This window comes from Oryctolagus cuniculus, chromosome 6 (genome assembly GCF_051225735.1).
Source record: "Oryctolagus cuniculus isolate XC-2025 breed Fujian yellow rabbit chromosome 6, ASM5122573v1, whole genome shotgun sequence".
Classification (NCBI taxonomy): domain Eukaryota; kingdom Metazoa; phylum Chordata; class Mammalia; order Lagomorpha; family Leporidae; genus Oryctolagus; species Oryctolagus cuniculus.
Window position 1 is genome coordinate 28,174,204 of NC_142872.1, and position 25,391 is coordinate 28,199,594.

The 25,391-nt window shown below is 42.1% G+C and overlaps 1 protein-coding gene across 6 annotated transcripts in view; it reads right to left on the minus strand.

Annotated features, from left to right (window-relative positions):
• Positions 1-25,391, minus strand: part of SIL1 (SIL1 nucleotide exchange factor) — a 277,751-nt gene that overhangs the window by 216,222 nt on the left and 36,138 nt on the right. The window lies entirely within an intron of this gene.

The window sequence follows — 25,391 nt, forward strand, 5'->3', positions numbered from 1 at the left end:
TCTTTGCTTAGTGTTAATTATTGCTTTAGTTCTCTTGGAATGGGCCCCCAAAGACATTGAAAAAATATAACTGAAAGGTGAACTTGTTCAATGAGAACTGCAGGAAGACTCCCTGACATCCTGCTCTAAGATGCTATTTTGTACCTTTATGGGGATAATACCCAAGAAGTAATCATGGTAAAGAATTCTCCATTTCTCCTGGCAACAGGGTTCATGGAGGCTGGAGGGCCAGGGGAAGGAAAGCTGGCCCTAAAAAAGAAAATGCTGGCCGGCGCCGCGGCTCACTAGGCTAATCCTCCGCCTAGCGGCGCCGGCACACCGGGTTCTAGTCCCGGTAGGGGCGCCGGATTCTGTCCCGGTTGCCCCTCTTCCAGGCCAGCCCTCTGCTGTGGCCAGGGAGTGCAGTGGAGGATGGCCCAGGTGCTTGGGCCCTGCACCCTATGGGAGACCAGGAAAAGCACCTGGCTCCTGGCTCCTGCCATCGGATCAGCGCGGTGCGCCGGCCGCAGCGCGCCAACCGCGGCGGCCATTGGAGGGTGAACCAACGGCAAAGGAAGACCTTTCTCTCTGTCTCTCTCTCTCACTGTCCACTCTGCCTGTCAAAAAAAAAAAAAAAAAAAAAAAAAAAAGAAAATGCTCCCATCTCCTCATTTAGCAGCACATGCACAGAATTGGCTCATCAACACTGCCCAGAGCTGTAGGCTAGCACCGCCAACAAATTCCAAAGCCACACGTCACGACATGATAGCATCCCTTCTGACAGAGGAAGGGCCAGCAGGACGGGGGAGGGGAAGAACTAGGGCAGCAAAGCAAGGGAACAGAGGAGAAATGTAAACGGTAAATTAGGGCCAGGAGTCCTGCTGCTTCTCCTGCCAGGAGCCGGCAAGGAAGGCCTGGATCAAGTTTCTCAGAGGTAAGACCATGAAAGGGGATGTTAAAATAAATTGAGAGAGAAAACGGAAAAAGATCAGAGGAGAAAAGGAAAGTCTTGCAGCACCAGGTTTGCAATTTGTCTGCTTTCAGAACTAAAGCTCAGAGTACCAGATTTTTTAAGGTTTATTTTAAGACCTTTGAGGTCTCGTTCAAAAAAAAAAAAAAAAAAGAGTCACTAATTCTATCTCTTTCGTCTTCAGAATTTTGCCACAATGGAGGGCACTTTCATGAAACAGAATGAGTTCCTCTTGGAGAAGAGTCTGTTCCTTAGAACAAAGCTGTGTTCATGCATGTGTGTGCCTGTGGTCTGAAAGCTGTTTTCACAGCAGTCCAGTCTTCTGTCACAGGCACAGATGAGAATATGGAGGCAGAGCTGGGAGGCCTGATCCACCAAATCTTTGGGAACCAGAAGGCTGGCAAAACAAAAGGGGATGTGAACTTGTTTACTTTTAACAGACAAGCACAAAACAAAACAAAACTTGATCTCAAAAAAATCTTCTTCTTAATAGGTTGCCTGCTTTGGCATCAGAGAAACTTAGGCCATCACCAGCCCTGAGGTCAGGAGCATTACCAGTTCGGGGACCCTTTGACTGATCGATCCACCTTTATAGGATACAGGCTCATGGATGATAGTCAAAATGGGATAGGAGCAGAACAATGCATTTTACCCATCCCAACCACATTTCTACTCACATACACACACACACACACACACACACACACACACGTTATAGCCTGGGGAAGGGGAAGATGGAGCAAAAAATATTACCTACAACCCTAAGCAGACAACAGCTGTGAAAATTTCTGAAGAAAACACTCTTTTGAACAGGAATTGCAGAAACAACACAGGGGCCGGAAAACAGAACAAGTGAGAAAAGATTAAAGGAATCAGGATCATCGTTTAGCACAGAAAAGACTCAAGAGTGGCAGAAAAAGAAGTGAGAAGAGGCTTACTGATATCTGAGCCCAGAGAAAGCTGCTTGACAAAGCCACTCACTGCTCTACCAAAATGCCACCTTCTGGCCCCAGCGCCTTCATATACCCATCTTGCTGACTCAAAGCTGAAATTTTGCATTAAAAAAAAAAAAGAAAGAAAGAAAGAAAGAAGGCTTCATTAAAAGTGGACTTGTAGATAAGTTAGAAGACAAGTTCAGACTTATCCCAAATGGATAAAGGATAATCAGTAACTAAAGCCAGATTAGATATTTACTTCACAGTAGTAGCAAGAGTGACCAGATACCCTCAATTGGCCACAAGGCTAAGTCCTGCAAAGCAAGGAACTAAGTAAAGGACACAGCTAACATGGAGGCCACCCAACAAGCCTTCAGAATGAAGAATCAACACTCTCTAAGTCAGGTTAAGAAAACCATGTGCTTTGAGAAAAGGAAAAGGAGGAAACAGAGTAGGCTAGGAGAAGGGATACTAGAAATAAGAGGAAACAAGCACCAGCAGGGCGAGTTTTCAATAAACACAGCAACTCTTCAGGAATAAACACCAAGCTCTAACACCAACCCTTGCTCCAGATATCCTCTCTTGCTCATATCCACCCCCTGACAGTTTATGCTTGAAGAACCAGGTCTTAGAGCATCAATGACTTCTAGGACTCAAACATTTAAATGCTTTGCGAAAGTGGCTAGAGTCCTATCTCCTCCTCAATCCTGGGAACTTGGAGCACTTCCCTAACAGAGCAAAGAAAAAGGATTGCCCAGGCACCACCAGGTGGGCAAATTGGCACAAGGCTGCCGTCTACAATCTCTGCAGCAAGGTGACAGGTCCTGTGAAAGGGCAACAGTTAAACTGACCCAGAGTCTCCATCACACAGCCAATACTGGCCATGCAGAAACCAGACCACTGATGGAAAGAGAAGCACAATCCCCTCGGACTGCGCCATCTCTCACCCTGCCACCCACTCATATTTTGTGAATTTGTTTCTATCCAGCCACTGTCAATTTGTCAATTCTTGTCTAATGGTCTTGTCTAAGAACTTAGGTAGTATTGCAAAAAGTGTCAGTAGAAAATCAGAGTGAGATAAACTTGCCATGTCCTGTTGAGTTTTTGTGTTCGTTTTATTCCAAGCAAATGCACAAAAGCTTGCTTGCTTCCTTATAACAGAAAACCTAAAAATCAATGCTCAAAGTCCAGCAAACACAAACTCCCCTTTCCAATAACAAAATGCCAGGAAGAAAAAGAACCACATAAAATGAAGCAAAGAAAAACAGCCTCTCCCCAGAAGGTTCCAATTAATGGGAGCAAGGGAGGGTGGACACTTAATAAATAATAAACAAGAAAATCATCTTGATTTATTTAGAAAACAAGGCACTATGAACATGAACACCTACATTCCCATGTTCTAAGTAATAAAGACACACACTGTCATCACTATATTCCTAAAGTTGTGCTTATAAAATGCATGACATTTGTATTCCTTAAATAAAAGGTTTCTTTGGGGAAAAAAAAGAAAAAATAATTTTGTTAAGATTTTTTTAAAACTCATTCTTCCTATTTGTTTCTGTAGTATGGTTTTAGCTGCAGATATTCACTGTAAATTGCTTGCATTTAAGATACATAAACTTACAAATAAATGTAAACTTTGCAATAACAAAAAAATAAAAGCACACATTCTCATTCACAAGTTTATTCATTCAACAAATGTTGTTTGATCATATACTACTCCTATGTACCAGGTCCGATTCCTAGCACTGGGAATACATCTATGTACATGACAAATACTCAACAGATCCTATACTCATGGATCTTATATTCTAGAAGAGAAGAAAAATAGTCAACAAGAAGCAATGAAACAAGAAAAAAATAGATGACACTATGGTTTGTCCACAACAATACTTAAAACTTGGTTGCTAAAAAATGAAATAAAATAAAACCTAGTGGTCTATTTAACAATATTGAAAAGGGGAGGGACTTTCAAGAGGAGATTAGTTCATGTGGACTCCACCCTCATGAATGGATTAATGTAGTTCTCACAGGTCTGAGTTAGTTCGTTCTTTTAAATTTTATTTAAGGTATACAAATTTCAGCCAGTGCCACAGCTCAATAGGCTAATCCTCCACCTGCGGTGCCAGCAAACCGGGTTCTAGTCCCGGTTGGGGCACCAGATTCCGTCCTGGCTGCTTCTCTTCCAGTCCAGCTCTCTGCTGTGGCCCGGGAGTGCAGTGGAGGATGGCCCAGGTGCTTGGGCCCTGCACCCGCATGACAGACCAGGAGAAACACCTGGCTCCTGGCTTCGGATCAGCAGGGTGCCCCGGCCATAGCGCACCAGCCGCAGCGGCCATTGGGGGGGTGAACCAATGGAAAAGGAAGACCTTTCTCTCTCTCTCTCTCACTGTCCACTCTGCCTGTCAAAAAAATAAATAAATAAAAGGTATACAAATTTCATGCATATCATATACACAGATTCAGGAACACAGTGATATTTCCTACAATATCATACCTCCCGTCCATGCTCCCATCCTTCTTCCTCCTCATTTTCCTATTCCTACTTTTCATTTTTACTAACATTTATTTTCAGTTTACATTATAATCATAAGATTAACTCTACACTAAGTAAAGAGTTCAACAAATAGTATGAACAAAAAAACACTGTTCCTCAATAATAAAGACAAGGGCTGTAAACAATGATGCAATCTCAAAATTTCTATTTCACTTTAATACATTACAATTTAGGTTCTCTTTTAGTTAGCAAAGATCAGGGAAAACACCCAGTATCTGTATTTTTTGGACCAGCTTATTTCACTAAGTATAATGGTTTCCAATAGTATCCATTTTGTTGCAAAAGACAGGATTTCGTATTTGTTTTACCACTTAGTATTCCACAGTGTATATATAACATAATTTCTTTATCCAGTCATCAGTTGTTGGGTTGATTCCATATCTTAGCTATTGTGAATTGAGCTGCAATGAACACAGGGTACGGGGGGGGGGGGGGGGGAGTACACATAAGTCCTTCATATGCTGACTTAATTGTTTGGGTAAATTCCCAGGAGTGGCATGGCTGGGTTATATGGTACACCTACTTTCATATTTCTTTTTTTTATAAAAAGCTTTAATAAATATAAATTTCATAGGTTCAACCCATCCTCCCACCCCCAAACTGTCCTACCTCCTACTCCCTCTCCCCTCCCATTCTTCATTAAGATTCTTTTTTAATCTTTTTATACAGAAGATCAACTCTATACTGAGTAAAGATTTCAACAGTTTGCACCCACACAGACACACAAAGTATAAAGTACTGTTTGAAGATTAGTTTTATCGTTAATTCTCATAGTACAACACATTAAGGACAGAGGTCCTACATCGGGAGCAAGTGGACAGTGACTCCTGTTAACAACTGACACTCTTATTTATGATGTCAGTGATCACCTAAGCTCTTGTCACGAGCTGCCAAGGCTATGAGTCCACAAACTCTTGTCGTTATTTAGACAGGGCCATAATCAAAGTGGAAGTTCTCTTCTCCCTTCAGAGTATCCTTCTTTGATAGCCCCTTCTGTCCACCAGGATCTCACTCACTCACAGATCTTTTATGTAGGTCATTTTTTGCCACAGTGTCATGGCTTTCCATGCCTGAAATGCTCTCACGAACTTTTTAGCCAGATCCGAATGCCTTAAGGGCTGATTCTGAGTAAAGAGTTCAACAAATAGTATGCTGTTTAGGGCATTTGACATTCTATGAGTCTGCTGTGTGGCCTGGATCCCATGTTGGATCACTCTCTCCTTTTAAATTCTACTATTATTACCCAGGAATTGGTCTTATTTATGTGATCCCCCTGAAACTTATTCCTATATTTATGATCAGTTATGCATTTAAAATGATCACTTTAACTAGTATGATGGTATTAATACCTGCCAACTTAATGGGGTTTGTAGTCCCATGGGAAGTTTTTAGCTTTACCCTTAGCTAACCCCTTACTTTGGGTAAGTCTAAGGGAATGTGCGCTGAACTGTACATCTCCATATTTCCACTCTTGTTAACAGGGATCAATTTTCAATTGGATTTAAACACCTAAGAATAATTCTGTGTTAAGTAAAGAGTTCAACCAATGGTATTAAGTAGAAAAAGAAAATACTAAAAAGAATAAAATAGTAAGCTGCTCCTCATCAGTCAGGACAAGGGCTGATCAAGTCATTGCTTCTAGGCCAGCGCCGTAGCTACTTGGTTAATCCTCTGCCTGCGGTGCCGGCATCCCATATGGGCACTGGGTTCTAGTCTTGGTTACTCCTCTTCCAGTCCAGTTCTCTGCTGTGGCCTGGGAGGGCAGTGGAGGATGGCCCAAGTGTTTGGGCCCCTGCACCCGATGGGACACCAGGAAGAAGCACCTGGCTCTTGGCTTTGGATGGGCACAGAGCCGACTGTAGCAGCCATTTGGGGAGTGAACCAACAGAAGGAAGACCTTTCTCTCTGTCTCTCTGTCTATAACTCTACCTGTCAAATTAAAAAAAAAAAAAAAGCCAATGCTTCTCATAGTATCAGTTTCACTTCTACAGGTTTCCTTTTAGGTGATCAGTTAGTTGGCACAGATCAGGGAGAACATATATTTGTCCCTTGGGGACTAGCTTACTTCACTCAGCATGATGTTTTCCAGATTCCTCCATTTTGTTGCAAATGACGGGGATTTCTTTTTTTTTTTTTTTTTTTTTTTTTTTTTTTTTTTTTTTTACCACTGGGTAGTATTCAATAGAGTATATATCTCATATTTTCTTATCCAGTCTTCCTTTGACAGACATTCAGGTTGATTCCATGTCTTAATTATTGTGAATTCAGCTGCAATAAACATGGAGGTGCAGATAGCTTTTTTTTTTTTTTTTGGACAGGAAAAGTGGACAGTGAGAGAGAGAGAGAAAAAGGTCTTCCTTTGCCGTTGGTTCACCCTCCAATGGCCACCGTGCTGCGGCCAGTGCACCGCACTGATCTGAAGCCAGGAGCCAGGTGCTTCTCCTGGTCTCCCATGCAGGTGCAGGGCCCAAGGACTTGGGCCTTCCTCCACTGTACTCCCGGGCCATAGCAGAGAGCTGACCTGGAAGAGAGGCAACCAGGACAGAATCCGGCGCCCTGACTGGGACTAGAACCCGGTGTGCCAGCGCCGCAGGTGGAGGATTAACCTATTGAGCCGTGGTGCCGGCTGCAGATGGCTATTTACCAATTTAATTTCCCTTGGGTAATTTCCAAGGAGTGGGATGGCTAGGTCATGTGGTAGGGCTATATTCAGATTTCTGAGGTATTTCCAAACTGTATTCCATAGTGGCTTACCATTTTACATTACCACCAACAGTGGATTAGTGTGCCTTTTTCCCCACATCCTCACCAGCATTTGTTGTTGATTTCTGTACGTAAGCCATTATAACCTGGGTGAGGTGAAACCTAATTGTGCTTTCAATTTGCATTTCCCTGACAACTAGTGATCCTGGACATTTTTTCATTTGTCTTTTGGTCACTTGGACTTCCTCTTTTCAAAAAATGTCTGTTTAATGGGGCCGGTGCTATGGCGCAGTGGATTAAAGCACTGGCCTGAAGTGTCAGCGTCCCATATGGGTGCCAGTTCTAGTCTTGGCCGCTCCTCTTCTGATTCAACTCTCTGCTGTGGCCTGGGAAAGCAGTAGAAGATGGCCCAAGTCTTTGAGCCCCTGCACCCACGTGGGAGACCTATAAGAAGCTCCTGGCTCCTGGCTTCAGATCAGCGCAGCTCCGGCCGTTGCAGCCAACTGGGGAGTGAACCAGCAAATGGAAGACCTCTCTCTGTCTCTACGTCTCTCTTTCAAATAAATAAAATAAATCTTTTTTAAAAAAAGTGTCTGTTTAAGTCCTTGGATCATCTCTTAAGTGGGTTATTTTGTTGTGGAGTTTCTTGAGCTCTTCATAGATTCTGGTTATTAATCCTTTATCAGTTGAATAATTTGCAAATAATTTCTCCCATTCTGTCGGTTGCCTCTTCACTTTCCTGTTTCTTTTGCAGTATAGAAACTTCTCAATTTGATGTAATCTCAGTTGTTAATTTTGGCTTTCGCTGCCTATGCCTCTGGGGTCTTTTCCAAGAAGTCTGTGCCTGTGCCAATATCTTGCAGGGTTTCTCTGATGTTCTCTAATAATTTGATGGTGTCAGGTTGTAGATTTAGATCTTTAATCCATGTTGAGTGGATTTTTGTGTAAAGTGTTAGGTAGGGGTCTTGATTCATACTTCTGCATGTGGAAATCCAGTTTTTCTAGCACCATTTGTTCAATAGACTGTCCTTGCTCCAGGAAATGGTTTTAGCTCCTTGATCAAATATAAGTTGGTTGTAAATGTTTGGATTGATTTCTGGTGTCTCTATTCTGTTCCATTGGTCTATCCACCTGTTTGTATACCAGTACCAGGCTGTTTTGATTATAACTGCCTTGTAGTATATCTTGAAATCTGGTATTATGATGCCTCTGGCTTTGTTTTTGTTGTCTAAAATTGCTTTAGCTATTTGAGGTCTCCTGTGCCTCCATACGAATTTCAGTATCATCTTTTTCAGATCTGAGAAGAATCTCCTTGGTATTTTGATTGGTATCACATTGAATCTGTAAATTGCTTTTGGAAGGATGGCCATTTTGATGATACTGATTCTTCCAATCCATTAACATGAAAGATTTTTCCTGTTTTTAGTGTCTCCTTTGGTTTCTTTAAAGTTTTGTAATTCCCATAGTAGAGATCCTTGATATCCTTGGTTAAGTTTATTCCAAGGTATTTTATTTTATTTTTTGTAGCTATTGTGAATGGGAATGATCTTAGAAGTTATTTCTCAGCTGTGGCATTGTCTGTGTATACAGAGGCTATTGATTTTTGTGTATTGATTTTATATCCTGCTACTTTACCAAACTCTTCTATGAATTCCAATAATCTCTAAGTGGAATTCTTTGGATCCCTTAAATAAAGAATCATGTTGTCTGCAAATACAGATAGTTTGACTTCTTCATTTCCAATTTGTATCCCTTTGATTTCTTTTTCTTGCCTAATGGCTCTGGCTAAAACTTGCAGTATTATATTGAATAGCAACGATCAGAGTAGGCATCCCTGTCTGACACTGAATCTCAGTGGGAATGCTTTCAAACTTTTCCCCATTCAATAGGATGCTGGCCATGAGTTTGTCATAAATTGCCGTGATTGTGTTGAGGAATGTTCCTTCTATACTCAAGTTGCTTAGAGTTTTCATTATGAACGGGTGTTGTATTTTATCAAACTCTTTCTCGGCACATATTGAGATAATCAGATGGTTTTCATTCAGCAATTTGTTAATGTGATGTATCATAATGATTGATTTGAGAATGCTGAACCATCCCTGCATACCAAGGATAAATCCCACTTGGTCTGGGTGGATGATCTTTCTGATGTGTTGTTCGACTGGCAAGAATTTTGTTGAGAATTTTTGCGTCTATGTTCATCAAGGAAGTTATTCTGTAATTCTCTTTCTCTGTTGCTTCTTTTTCAGGTTTAGGAGGTAAGGTGATGCTGGCTTCATATAAAGAATTTGGGAGGATTCCCTCTCTTTCAATTGTTTTGTAGATTTTATTTCTCTTTGTAAAAAAAAACTATTTTTTAATCTAATGATCTCTCTTTTTTTAAGATTTATTTATTTAGAGACCAGCATCGTGCTCACTTGGTTAATCCTCCGCCTGTGGCGCCAGCATCTCATATGGTCGCCGGGTTCTAGTCCCAGCTGCTCCTCTTCCAGTCCAGCTCTCTTCTGTGGCCTGGGAGGGCAGTGGAGGATGGCCCAAGTGCTTGGGCCCCTGCACCTGCATGGGAGACCAGGAAGAAGCACCTGGCTCCTGGCGTCGGATCAGTGCAGCACCGGCCATAGCGGCCATTTGGGGAGTGAACCAACAAAAGGAAGACCTTTCTCTCTGTCTCTCTCTCTCACTGTCTATAACTCTGCCTGTCAAATAAATAAAAAAGATTTATTTATTTATTTGAATGGCACAGTTAGAGAGGCAGAGAGAGAGAGAGAGGTCTTCTATCTGCTGGTTCACTCCCCAGATGACCTCAATGGCCAGAGCTGCGTCAATGCAAAGCCAGGAGCTTCCTCCAGGTCTCCCACACAGGTTCAGGGGCCCAAGGACTTAGGCCATCTTCTATTGCTTTCCCAAGACACAGCAGAGAGCTGGATTGGAAGTGGAGCCGCTGGGATTCAAACCAGTGCCTAAATGGGATGCTGGTACTACAGGCAGTGGCTTTACTCACTACACCACAGCACTGGCCCCATATTTTCAGATTTCTGAGGTATCATGATACTGTTTGTTTGTTTATTTATTTATTTATTTATTTATTTTATTGGAAACGCAGAGTTAGAAAAAAGCAGAGGGAGGGAAGGAGGCAGGGAGGGAAGGATCTTCCATCCATTGGTTCACTCCCCAAACAGCAGCAATGGCCGAGGCTAGGCCAATCAGAAACCAGGTCTCCCACATGAGTGCACAGGCCCAAGCACTCAGGCCATCTTCCACTGCTTTGCTAGGCCATAATTAGAGAGCTGAATCAAAAGTGGAAATAGCTGGGACACCAACCGGCATCCTTATGGGATGCCAGCACCATATGCAGAGGTTTAACCTACTACACCACAGCATTGGCCCCTTGTCCTACGTGGGTGTCCAGTCAATCCTCCAAGCTGGATTCAAAGTCAGTACAGAATGTAATTTTTCCCTCTGCTAGAATCTCTGGATCACCTGTGTGCAAGAAAGCCACTGGCCGAATACTGCCTTCTCCCCACCGGCTGCCAGGTACACACACTCAAGCTGCTGCCTCTGGGACTGCTAACAAGATAGTGTCTTGTTCCAGTCAGTTGCTAGGCATGAGCACAAGAGCTTCCACAGCTTCTGCTTATGCCCAAAATGGTGCCTGTCCTCTCTCAGCCAGTTGCCATGCACCATTTTAGGGGAGACGGGGAAAGAGAAACGTGTCCCTTTTTCTTTACTGAGTAAGCAGGTACCATATCCCCATCACAGCTTCAGACCAGGCTTATGCCAAGCTCTCCCTCTGAGTATATCACCAGTGGCATGGGCTGCTGCAGTCTGATATCACCTCACTCTCCAAAGCTGGTGCTTTCTGGCTGCTGGGGTCATGTGTTGTATCTATGTTCATACTGTGTGTCCACATCATCTACACCAATCTACAGTATTCCTCTTCCTTCCATAAAATTTCCCTTGTGGTTTTCTCTCTAACTCTCCCCTGAGAATGTACTTCCTTTTTGTTTTTTGTTTGTTTGTTTTGTTTTGTTTTGTTTTTGTAACTATTTACCCCTAGCCTAGAGCAGTATGCCCTTCTCTATCCTGCCATCTTTGAACCTCTGGGTTAGTTCTTTGAAGAGTAGGTTGTCATAAAGCAAGCCAGCCCTTGTATTCACACTCTACCACACACACTTGCTTGTCATTCCATTTTCCACCATGTTGAAGAAGCACAGAAGCCAGAAGCCTCACCAGAAGACAGGTGGATGCCAGCAATGTGGCTCCTGGACTTCCCTGCCTCATGAACCATGAGCCAAAATAAATTTCTGCTCTGTATAAATTACCCAGTTTCAGGTATTCTGTAATATCAAAACAGACTGAGACAGACAATTATGTCATGGTAACTTAGTCACATTATGCAGGTCAAAGGAAGGGCGTTTCTCATAACTTAGAACAGCATAACCGAGATGTGTGCAACAAGGGGCCAGTCAAGTGAAGAGGGAAGAGTAGTCTAGCAGAGAGTATAGTTAGAGAAAACACCCTCTGTTCAAGGAACAAAAGCAAAGGCAAGGGTGAGAATATAGAAAAGGAAGCTACGAAGGCAGGCAGGCAGGGATCAGAATGTGTAAGCTTCAAAACCAGGTAAAGAGTTTGGATTGATTCTAAGTTTGATAGTAAGCCATCAGAGGGTGTGAGGCAGGGAAAAGACAGGCTCCTTAGAGACTCATTGAGGGAGTTGATAACCGATTCCAAGATACAGACTGGCTTTTCAAAATAGTTATCAGGCCACAGATGTTCAGAGCAGCTGAATTTATTTACCAAGAGAAATGCTTGTTTTTAAGTCTATCAGCTACTGAATATATACTATGTGAAGGACACTGTAGTGTATTACATCTGTTATTTGATTTAATCTTCATCCAAAACTACAGGTAGATTTAACTTCCACTTTACAGATAAATTACTCCAAGATCAGAAAGGAGGGAAAGAACTTCCCCAAGACCACAAAACATTTATATGGCAGAGCTAGAACTGGGACCTAGGTCTGTCTGAATGAAGAGATCAGGGGATCCCAGCCATTTTGCTCTAATGACTCTAACCTGTCTCTGACAGAGAAAGAGACAACCGTTCTTCTGGAAGGCCACCCAAGGTTTCTGTCTACTACTTTCCTTCAACTTAAAGCAGCCACTCATCTTTCCCAAGGAGAGACACCTATTAGGATATCACTCCAAACGCATTCTCCAAGAATCCATTCTAACAAGGCAAACCCAACCCCACAGCTCCATGCTTTTGGCCAGCTTCTCTCAGCACCTAGAGTTCAATCTATAGCTTCTCTCAAGTTTGGATTCTTTAAAGACATTATAATCCTCATTACTCACTGAGCACCTACAAAATGCCAGGCACATGACAGGTACTATTTCATTTCATTCTAACTGCCCCAGGAAGGTACGTATCACCCTTACTCAGATGAAGAAATTGAGTCATAAAATAACTGACACAAGGTTAAAAAGCTAATAACAGAGAGCACTGATGGAAGATTGTATAGCAGGAAGCACAAGAAATCTGTATTCCCAGCTAAACAATTACCCTGACAGATTCTGTCTGATATAACTACTTTGGAACTCTGCAGGTGATAGAAGACTTGCAACTTCTAGCAGAAGGCTTGCATGGTAAACTGCAGTTAATTTCTGTCAATCTCACATCTTAACATGGTAGCAGCTACCCATCCGTGCCCTCATAGCAAACAACTGCACACAGATTTCTGGGACAGCTTGCACAAAGCTTGCAGGAGCAAGGGTATGCAAAAAAGAATCTTATCTTCCTAATATTGGAGATCTGTGCTCAGATCACTGCTGCTTCTATCACAAAGCAAACATATATACAGGGAAAATTAGAGAGTCACTGCACATACCCAGGTACAGACTCAGAAAAGACCCGAGACAATCTCAATTTTATTCCTGAGGCTAATCAGGAATAAATGTCAGCAAATTGGCAGTAGCAGCCTACAATAATCAAAGCAAACAAACCAACAAACCAAAAACCCAAACTCTGGGAAGGTAGATAATCTGATTTCCAGAGTTACCACACTGTTAGACTGAAATGTCCAGTTTTTAAGGTTTTATTTATTTGAAAGACAAGAGTTACAGAGAGAGATAGAGACAGAGAGACAGAAGTTTTCCATCCACTAGTTCACTCCCCAGATGGCCCAACCAGCCAGAATTGAGCCTATCCCGCACCAAGAGCTGAGAGCTTCTTCTGGATCTCCCACAAGGATGTAGGGGCTTAAGACCTTGGGCCAATCTCTGCTGCTTTCTCAGGCACATTAGCAGAGAAATGGATTGGAAGTGGAGCAGCTGGGACTTGAATGGACATCCATATGGGATGCTGGTGTTGCAGGCCAGGGCTTTAAATCATTGCACCACAGTACTGGCCCCCAAGTGTCCAGTTTTTAAAATGTAAGAACAAACAAGGTACACAAGGAAACACAAAAGAACAGCACATAAAAAGAAAAAATAAACCAACTGAACCTGATCCTGAAAATACCTGATGGGGCTGCTGCTGTGGCATAGCGGGTAAAGCCGCCGCCTGCAGTGCCGGCATCCCATATAGGCGCCAGTTCAAGACCTGGCTGCTCCACTTCCAATCCAGCTCTCTGCTGTGGCCTGGGAAAGCAGTAGAGGATGGCCCAAGTCCTTGGCCCCTGCACCCACATGGGAGACCTGGAAGAAGTTTCTGGCTCCTGGCTTCGGATCAGTGCAGCTCCAGCCTTTGCAGCTAACTGGGGAGTGAAGCAACAGATGAAAGACTGACCAACCTCCCTCTCTCTCTCTGCCTCTGCTTCTCTCTGTATAACTTTTTTTTTTTTTTGATAGGCAGAGTGGACAGTGAGAGAGAGAGAGAGAGAGAGAAAGGTCTTCCTTTGCCGTTGGTTCACCCTCCAATGGCCGCTGCGGCCGGTGCATCCCACTGATCCGAAGCCAGGAGCCAGGTGCTTCTCCTGGTCTCCCATGCGGGTGCAGGGCCCAAGCACCTGGGCCATCCTCCACTGCACTCCTGGGCCACAGCAGAGAACTGGCCTGGAAGAGGGCAACCGGGACAGAATCCGGCGCCACAACCAGGACTAGAACCCGGTGTGCCGGTGCCGCAGGCAGAGGATTAGCCTAATGAGCCCCGGCGCCGGCCTCTGACTTTCAAATAAATAAATCTTTAAAAAAACAAAACACCTGATGGCAAGTCTACTAAACAAAGACTTTAAGATAACTGTCTTAAAGATGCCCAAAGAACTAAAGAAATGCATGGAGAGAGTCAATAAAACAATCTTAAAAAAAAAAAAAAAAAAAAGAAAAGAAAAGAAAAATCAACCAAGAGATAATCTAAAAACAAAAATTGAAAAAAAATTTTGGAGCTCAAAAGTACAGAAACTGAAATGGAAAATTCACTAGAAGTCTATTTGGGCAAACCAAAGAAGATACAGTGAACCTTAAGATAGAACAATGGAAATTATCAAATCTAAGGAAAACAAAGATAAAAGAATGATGAAAAGTAAAGAGACTAAGGAACCTGTGTGAACAGACCAACATACACATATTAAGAGTCCTTAAAAAAAAAAAAAAAAAAAAAGGGCTGGCGCCGCGGCTCACTAGGCTAATCCTCCGCCTAGCGGCGCCGGCACACCGGGTTCTAGTCCCGGTCGGGGAGCCGGATTCTGTCCCGGTTGCCCCTCTTCCAGGCCAGCCCTCTGCTGTGGCCAGGGAGTGCAGTGGAGGATGGCCCAGGTGCTTGGGCCCTGCACCCCATGGGAGACCAGGAGAAGCACCTGGCTCCTGGCTCCTGCCATCGGATCAGCGCGGTGCGCCGGCCGCAGAGCGCCGGCTGCGGCGGCCATTGGAGGGTGAACCAACGGCAAAGGAAGACCTTTCTCTCTGTCTCTCTCTCTCACTGTCCACTCTGCCTGTCAAAAAAAAAAAAAAAAAAAAAAAAGAGTCCTAGGAACAGAAGAAAATAGCAAAGGACAGAGAGAATATCTGAAGAAATAATGACCAAGGGGCCAGCACTTTGAGGCAGGAGGTTAAGCTTCTACCTGCAGCACTGGCATTCCATGTGGGTGCTGGTTCAAGTCCTGGCTGCTCCTCTTAAGATCCAGCTCTCTTACTTATATGTATTTTAAGGCAATTGGTGAAAGATCCCAGTTAAAACTAAGGGAGGGAATAAGAGATGGAGGAGTTGGTCTAAAACTGTAAAACAGTCTAGTTCTCCATATAGTCATATAGACTTACCTTTAAGGGTACAGCCTAAGAACTAGTCATGGGGCTCCAAACCCATAAGAATAGGTGGTATAAATGCCATTTTCACTGTTAACATGATCCTATTAAATGTTAAAGGCAACAGACAGATTGGTCTAAGTTTAAAAGGGATGATATAAATAACATCAAGTACCTGGTAAAAATACAGAATTAAAAAGGAAGGAAGGACCAACATGCAAAGCAGTCAACACAGCAGACTCCTAGAATGATATTCACAGTAAATAACACTCTGACCTCAGAATCAACCCTTAAGGCTTCCTGGTCAGGCTAAACGGCCTGCGAGAGCATTTCAGGCATGGAAAGACAAGACTCTGTGAGCAAAAAATATCCTACACGGATGATCTCTGTGAGACTTCAGAGGAAAGAAAGGGTCATCAAAGGAGACGCTTTCTCTGAAGGGAGAGAACATCCACTTTGGTTATGCCCGTGTCCAAATATCAATGGAGTCTATGTCACAAAAAGCTTCCATAGCCTTGGCAGCCCATGGGCAAGAGCCTCAGATGATCACTGACATCATAAAAAAAGTGTTAGTAGTCACTGTGCACTTGCTCCCCATGTAGGACCTCTGTCCCTAACGAATTGTAATATGAGAATAGACTGCAAATTCTCTCCCCAAACTGTACTCTATATGTTATGTGTGGGCATGGGTGCAAATTGTTTAAGTCTATGATTAGCATAAAGTTGGTCCTCTATATATAAAGTCATACTAAAATGAACCATAACAAAGAAGGAGATGGGAGAGGGAATGGGATGTGGGATGGGAGCTGGGGGGAGGGTATGCGGGAAAGAATCATTATATTCCTAGTTATATCTATGTAAAAATGCATTAATTAAATAAAAATTAAAAAAAAAAAAGATCCAGCTCTCTGCTTATAGCCGGGGAAAGCAGTGAAAGATGGCCCAAGTGCTTGGGTCCCTGCTCCTGCCTGGGACACCCAGAAGTTTCTGGCTCCTGGCTTTGGATCAGCTCAGCTCTGGCCAGTGTGGACATTTGGGGAGTGGACCAGCACATGGAAGACCTTTCTCCCTTTCTCTCTGTCTGTAACTGTACCTCTCAAATACATTTTTAAAAATTTGGGGAAAAAATGGCCAAAAACTTCCCAAAGTTTATGTACAATATGAACATAAATATCCAAGACACTAAACAAATTACAAAAAGGATGAACTCAGAGAGACTAAAACCAAGACACATTATAACCAAATTACTGATAAACACAGAATCTTTAGAAAAAGCAAAGAAGCAAATTGTTATATACAAAAGATGCTCAGAAAGTTTACAAGCCAACTTCTCATTAAAACTCTGGAAACCAGAACACAGTGAGCTAACAGTTCAAAGTGCTAAAAGAAAAAAACTGTCAACCAAGAATCCCCTATCTAGCGTAACTATCCTTCAAAAATTAAATCATTCTCTGAGTAACAAAAGCTGAATGAGTTGGTTACCAGTAGACCTACCCTGCAAGAAATGTTAAGTGGAGTACAATAGGCTGGAATGAAAGGCCACTGCACACTTGAAATTGTATAAAGAAATATCTCAGGACAAGTATAAAAGCTAGTATTATTGTAACTTCAGTATGTAACATTATTTTGTTTTCTACATAATTTAAGAGAATAATGCATTATAGTTTAGGCACACAATAAATAAGATGTAATATTCTGATATCAACAACCAAAAGGATTGGGAAACAGCTGTTGAAGGAGCCATTTTTATATATGGAATGGAAAAGGACATTCCATGCAAATAATAACCAAAACAAAGCAGGGCGACTATACTAACATCAGACAAAACAGATTTTAAAAAGTTAAAGAGACATATAAAGACATCACATATTGATAAAAAAAAATCAACACCGCAAGATTTAACAATTTTAAAAATTTACCTAACAACAGACTAGCAAAATATACCAAGTAAATATTGACAGATTTAAAAGGAGACAGCTCTACAATAGCTGGAGACTTTAATATTCACCAATTTTTCAAAAATATTTATTTATTTATTTGAAAGGCAGAGTTACAGAGAGGCAGAGGCAGCGGCAGAAGCAGAGATAAAGCGCATGGTTCCATTCACTGGTTCACTCCCCAAATGGTCACAACAGCTGGAGATGGGCCAATACAAAACCAGGAGCCAGGAGCTTCTTCCAGGTCTCCCAGGTGGGTGCAGGGGCCAAGGACTTGGGACATCTTCCACTGCTTTCCCAGGCCATAACAGAGAGCTAGATCAGAAGTAGAGCAGCCGAATCTCGAACCAGTGCCCATATGGGATGCTGGCACTGCAGATGGCAGTTCTACCCGCTATGCCACAGCACCAGTCCCCAATATTCACTCTTAAAAATGGATAGAACCAAACAGAAGATAAGTAAGAAAAGGGAGGATCTGAACAATACAATATACCAACAAGATCTATCAGATGTGTACAAAACACCCTACCAAACAACACATTCTTAAGTGAACATGGGACATTTTCCAGGGTATAACATATGTTAGGCCAAAAACTAAGTCTCAGCAGATTTTAAAAGATAGATATTGTACAAAGAATTTCTCCAGCCATAACAGGATGAAGTTAGAAATCAATAACAGAAGGAAAACTGTAAATGCTCAAATTTGTGGAAATTAAATAACATTCTTTACTTAAAAAAAAAAAAAGATTCATTTTATTTATTTGAAAGGCAGAGTAACCGAGAGAGAGGGAGATTCAGAGAGACAGACAGACAGAAAGACAGGGGGGTCTTCCATCTACTGGTTGACTCCCCAGATGTCTGAAACAGCCAGGGCTGCCAGGGCAAAGCCAGGATCCAGGAGCTTTTTCCAGGTGTCCCACATGGGTGACAGCTCAAGTACTTGGACAATCTCCAGCTACTTTCTCAGGGAAAACAGCAAGGAACTGGATCAGAAGCAGAGCAGCAAGGACTCAAACCAGCACTCATATGGGATGTCAGCACTGCAGGCGATGGCTTAACTGCACAACAATGTTAGCCCCTAAATAACATTCTTAAACAACTACTGCATCAAAGAAAAAGCACAAGGGAAATTAGAGGGGCCAGCGCTGTACTTATGAAATGCATGTAGTTTGTATTCCTTAAACAAAAGGTTTCTTGGGGGGGGGGGGGAGAAGAGAAAGAAATGAACTTAACAACATTACTATTAAATCTACATAAATAAAAGGGACAATAAGAAAATACTATAGTCAAGGCTAGCGCCGTGGCTCACTTGGTTAATCCCCGGCCTGCAGCACCGGCATCCCATATGGGCACCGGTACTAGTCCTGGCTCCTCCTCTTCCAGTCCAGCTCTCTGCTGTGGCCCGGGAGGGCAGTGGAGGATGGCCCAAATGCTTGGGCCCCTGCACCCGCATGGGAGACCAGGGGAGAAGCACCTGGCTCCTGGCTTCAGATAGGCGCAGCTCCGGCCATAGCAGCCATTTGGGGAGTGAACCAAGACCTTTCTGTCTCTCTCTCTCACTGTCTGTAACTCTACCTGTCAGATAAATAAATAAAAACTTAAAAAAAAAATACTATAGTCAAATGTACACCAATAAATTGAATAACCTAGATGATAATGACAAAATCAAAAAAACACAAACCCTACCAAGATTGATTCATGAGTCAACAAAAAAATCTGAAAACCTGTAAGTAGTAAGGAGATCGAATTAGCAATCCAAAGTATCCCAAAAAGAGAAGCCCTGGACCTGATAGCTTCACCAGTGAAATCCACCAAACATGTAAAGAAAACTAATACAAAATCCTTCTCAAACACTTCAAGAAAAACTGAAGACAATGGAACACTAATTCATTCTTGTGTGTGTGTGTATGTGTGTGTGTGTAATTCATTCTATGAGACCAGCATTATCCTGATAACAAAGTCAGACAAAGATACACCAATATCAAAAATTCTCTACAGAATACTGGTTTACCAAATTTATCACATATTAAAAGGATTATAGAGGCCAGAGCTGTGGCCTAGTAAGCTAGGCCTCCACCTGCAGCGCCAGCACCCTATGTGGGCGCCAGTTTGTGTCCTGCCACTCTTTTGATTCAACTCTGCTGATGGCCTGGGAAAGCAATGGAAAATAGCCCAAGTGCTTGGGCACTGGTACCTACATGGGAGACACGGAGCAAGTTTCTGGCTCTGCTTCAGATAGGCCCAACTCTGGCCACTGTGGGCATTTGTGGAGTGAATCAGCAGATGGAAGACCTTTCTCTCTGTCTCTCCCTCTGTAACTCTGCCTCTCAAATAGTACTGGGGGACTTCAATACTCCACTCTCAGAAATAGACAGATCAATAGGACAGAAGATCAACAAGGATACAGTAGATTTAAACGACATTATAGCCCAAATGGATCTAACAGATATATACAGAACTTTCAATCCTACAGCTAAAGATTTTACATTCTTCTCAGCAGTACATGGAACCTTCTCTAGGATTGACCACATACTAGGCCATAAAGCAAGTCTCAGCAAATTCAAAAGAATTAGAATCATACCATGCAGCTTCTCAGACCATAAAGGAATGAAGTTGGAAATGAACAACTCAGGAATCCCTAAAGCATATGCAAAAACATGGAGATTGAACAACATGCTCCTGAATGAACAATGGGTCATAGAAGAAATCAAAAGAGAAATCAAAAACTTTCTGGAAGTAAATGAGGATAACAGCACAACATACCAAAACTTATGGGATGCAGCAAAAGCAGTGTTAAGAGGAAAGTTTATATCAATAGGTGCCTACATCAAGAAATTGGAAAGGCACCAAATAGATGAGCTTTCTATTCACCTCAAGGATCTAGAAAACCTACAGCAAACCAGACCCAAATCTAGTTAGGAGAAGAGAAATAATTAAAATCAGAGAAGAAATCAACAGGATTGAATCAAGAAAAACATTACAAAAAATCAGCCAAACGAGGAGCTGATTTTTTGAAAAAATAAACAAAATTGACACCCCATTGGCCCAACTAACTAAAAAAAGAAGAGAAAAGACCCAAATCAATAAAATCAGAGATGAAAAAGGAAATGTAACAACAGACACCACAGAAATAAAAAGAATCATCAGAAATTACTACAAGGACTTGTATGCCAGCAAACAGGGAAACCTATCAGAAATGGATAGATTCCTGGACACATGCAACCTACCTAAATTGAACCAGGAAGACATCGAAAACCTAAACAGACCCATAACTGAGACAGAAATTGAAACAGTAATAAAGGCCCTCCCAACAAAGAAAAGCCCAGGACCAGATGGATTCACTGCTGAATTCTACCAGACGTTTAAAGAAGAACTAACTCCAATTCTTCTCAAACTATTCAGAACAATCGAAGAAGAGGGAGTCCTCCCAAATTCTTTCTATGAAGCCAGCATCACCTTAATTCCTAAGCCAGAAAAAGATGCAGCACTGAAAGAGAATTACAGACCAATATCCCTTATGAACATAGATGCAAAAATCCTCAATAAAATTCTCGCCAATAGAATGCAACAACACATCAGAAAGATCATCCACCCAGACCAAGTGGGATTTATCCCTGGTATGCAGGGATGGTTTAATGTGCGCAAGACAATCAATGTGATACACCACATTAACAGACTGCAGAAGAAAAACCATATGATTATCTCAATAGATGCCGAGAAAGCATTTGATAAAATACAACACCCGTTCATGATGAAAACTCTAAGCAAACTGGGTTTGGAAGGAACATTCCTCAATACAATCAAAGCAATCTATGAAAAACCCACAGCCAACATCCTATTGAATGGGGAAAAGTTGGAAGCATTTCCACTGAGATCTGGGACCAGACAGGGATGTCCACTCTCACCACTGCTATTCAATATAGTTCTGGAGGTTCTAGCCAGAGCTATTAGGCAAGAAAAAGAAATTAAAGGGATACAAATTGGGAAGGAAGAACTCAAACTATCCCTCTTTGCAGATGACATGATTCTTTATTTAGGGGACCCAAAGAACTCTACTAAGAGACTATTGGAACTCATAGAAGAGTTTGGCAAAGTAGCAGGGTATAAAATCAATGCACAAAAATCAACAGCCTTTGTATACACAGACAATGCCATGGCTGAGGAAGAACTTCTAAGATCAATCCCATTCACAATAGCTACAAAAACAATCAAATACCTTGGAATAAACTTAACCAAGGACATTAAGGATCTCTACGATGAAAATTACAAAACCTTAAAGAAAGAAATAGAAGAGGATACCAAGAAATGGAAAAATCTTCCATGCTCATGGATTGGAAGAATCAGTATCATCAAAATGTCCATTCTCCCAAAAGCAATTTATAAATTCAATGCAATACCAATCAAGATACCGAAGACCTTCTTCTCAGATATGGAAAAATTGGTGCTGAAATTTATATGGAGGCACAAGAGACCTCAAATAGCTAAAGCAATCTTGTACAACAAAAACAAAGCCGGAGGCATCACAATACCAGATTTCAGGACATACTACAGGGCAGTTGTAATCAAAACAGCTTGGTACTGGTACAGAAACAGATGGATAGACCAATGGAACAGAATTGAAACACCAGAAATCAACCCAAACATTTACAGCCAACTTATATTTGATCAAGGATCTAAAACTAATTCCTGGAGCAAGGACAGTCTATTCAATAAATGGTGCTGGGAAAATTGGATTTCCACGTGCAGAAGCATGAAGCAAGACCCCTACCTTACACCTTACACAAAAATCCACTCAACATGGATTAAAGACCTAAATCTACGACCTGACACCATCAAGTTACTAGAGAACATTGGAGAAACCCTTCAAGATATTGGCACAGGCAAAGAGTTTCTGGAAAAGACCTGGGAGGCACAGGCAGTCAAAGCCAAAATTAATTATTGGGATTGCATCAAATTGAGAAGTTTCTGTACTGCAAAAGAAACAGTCAGGAGAGTGAAGAGACAACCGTCAGAATGGGAAAAAATATTTGCAAACTATGCAACAGATAAAGGGTTAATAACCAGAATCTACAAAGAGATCAAGAAACTCCACAAAAACAAAACCAACAACCCACTTAAGAGATGGGCCAAGGACCTCAATAGACATTTTTCAAAAGAGGAAATCCAAATGGCCAACAGGCACATGAAAAAATGTTCAAGGTCATTAGCAATCAGGGAAATGCAAATCAAAACCACAATGAGGTTCCACCTCACCCCGGTTAGAATGGCTCACATTCAGAAATCTACCAACAACAGATGCTGGCGAGGATGTGGGGAAAAAGGGACACTAACCCACTGTTGGTGGGAATGCAAACTGGTCAAGCCACTATGGAAGTCAGTCTGGAGATCCCTCAGAAACCTGAAGATAACCCTACCGTTCGACCCAGCCATCCCACTCCTTGGAATTTACCCAAAGGAATTTAAATTGGCAAACAAAAAAGCGGTCTGCAGCCTAATGTTTATTGCAGCTCAATTCACAATAGCTAAGACCTGGAACCAACCTAAATGCCCATCAATGGTAGACTGGATAAAGAAATTATGGGATATGTACTCTTTAGAATACTATACCGCAGTAAGAAACAACGAAATCCAGTCATTTGCAACAAAATGGAGGAATCTGGAACACATCATGCTGAGTGAAATAAGCCAGTCCCAAAGGGACAAATTCCATATGTTCTCCCTGATCGGTGACAACTGACTGAACACCAAAAAGGAAACCTGTTGAAGTGAAATGGACACTATGGGAAACGGTGACTTGATCAGCATAGCCCTGACTGTTAATGAACAACTTAATACATTATCCCTCTTAGTAGTTTTTTTGTCTGTTCTACTTAATATGACTGGTTTAATTCTGTAATTAATACACAGTTATTCTTAAGTGTTGAAATTTAACTGAAATGTGATCCCTGTTAAACATAAGAGTAGGAATAAGAGAGGGAAGAGATATATAAATTGGGACATGCTCAAGCTGACTTGCCCCAAATGGTAGAGTTAGAAACATACCAGGGGACTCCAATTTAATCCCATCAAGGTGGCATGTACCAATGCCATCTCACTAGTCCAAGTGATCAATTTAAGTTCACAATTGATCATAATGAAAGGACTAAGAGTCAAAGGGATCACATAAACAAGTCTAGTACCTGCTAACACTAACTGATAGAATAAATAAAGGGGAGAGTGATCCAACATGGGAAGTGAGATACTCAGCAGACTCATAGAATGGCGGATGTCCTAAATAGCACTCTGGCCTCAGAATCAGCCCTAAAGGCATTCAGATCTGGCTGAAAAGCCCATAAGAGTATTTCAGGCATGGAAAGCCAAGACACTCTGGCAAAAGATCTCTGTGAGTGAGATCTCAGTGGAAAGAACAGGTCTTCAAAGAAGGAGGTACCTTTCTCTGAAGGGAGGAAAGAACCTCCACTTTGACTATGAGCTTGTCTAAACAAGATAAGAGTCGGAGAACTCAGAGGGCTTCCATAGCCTTGGAAACTCTTGACTGGAGCATAGGGAGATTACTGATGCCATAGACAGGAGTGTCAATTGGTAAAGTCAACAACAGGAGTCACTGTGCACTTACTCCTCATGTAGGATCTCTGTCCTTAATGTGCTGTGCATTGAGATTTAATGCTATAATGAGTACTCAAACAATATATTTCACTTTGTGTTTCTATGGGGGTGCAAACTGTTGAAATCTTTACTTAATGCATACTAAACTAATCCTCTGTAAAAAAAAAAAAAAAAAAGAAAAGAAAAGAAAAGAAAAGAAACTATCAACTCCCAACTTGACTCTCACTGGGATTAAACATGACAATAGGTCTGATCTGATTTCATCATCATTTAAAAAAATCATCTATTATTTTTCACTTTATGTTTCTGTGTGGGAGCAAACTGTTGAAATCCTTACTTAATGTATACTAAGCTGATCTTCTGTATATTAAGATAATCAAAAATGAATCTTGATGTGAATGGAAGGGGAGAGGGAGTGGGAAAGGGGAGGGTTGTGGGTGGGAGGGACGGTATGGGGGGGAAGCCATAGTAATCCATCATTCGTACTTTGGAAACTTATATTCATTAAATAAAAGTTAAAAAAAAAAAAAAGAAAAAAAAATTAAAAAAAAAAAAAAAAGGATTATACACCATGACCAAATGAGATTTATTCCTGGAATGCAAGGATAGTTCAACATACAAAAGCTGATCATCGTGATACATCACATTAAAAATAAACTGAGGGGCCTGCATTGTGACACAGTAGCTTAAGCTACCTCCTGTAACACCAGCATCCAATACTGGTGCTGGTTCCAGTTCCAGCTGCTCCACTTCTGATCTAGCTCCCTCCTAATGTGCCAGCATTAATACACAGCAGCAGAAGATGGCCCAAGTGTGTGGGCCCCTGCATCCATATGGAATACCAGCACAGAGTTCCTGGCACCTGGCTTCAATCTGGTCCAGCGCTAGCTGTTTTAGCCCTCTCGGAGTTAATCAGTGGATAGAAGATCTCTGTTCCTCTGTATTTCCCTCTCTCTGTAATTCTTCCTTTCAAATAAATAATTTTTTGAAAAAAGAAAAACATCACATGATTATCTCAATTGACACAGAAAAAGCATTTAGAAAAAATACTCAAGTAAATGGACTAAAACTACCTAAACATAACTATAGCCACAAATGAAAAACCTATAGCAAATATCATACTCAGTGATGAAAGTCTGAAAGCCTTTCCCCAAGATCAGGAACAAAACAAGGATGCCGAGCCGGCGCCGTGGCTCAATAGGCTAATCCTCCACCTTGCGGCGCCGGCACACCGGGTTCTAGTCCCGGTTGGGGCGCCGGATTCTGTCCCGGTTGCCCCTCTTCCAGGCCAGCTCTCTGCTATGGCCAGGGAGTGCAGTGGAGGATGGCCCAGGTGCTTGGGCCCTGCACCCCATGGGAGACCAGGAAAAGCACCTGGCTCCTGGCTCCTGCCAGGATCAGCGCGGTGCGCCGGCTGCAGCGGCGGCCATTGGAGGGTGAACCAACGGCAAAGGAAGACCTTTCTCT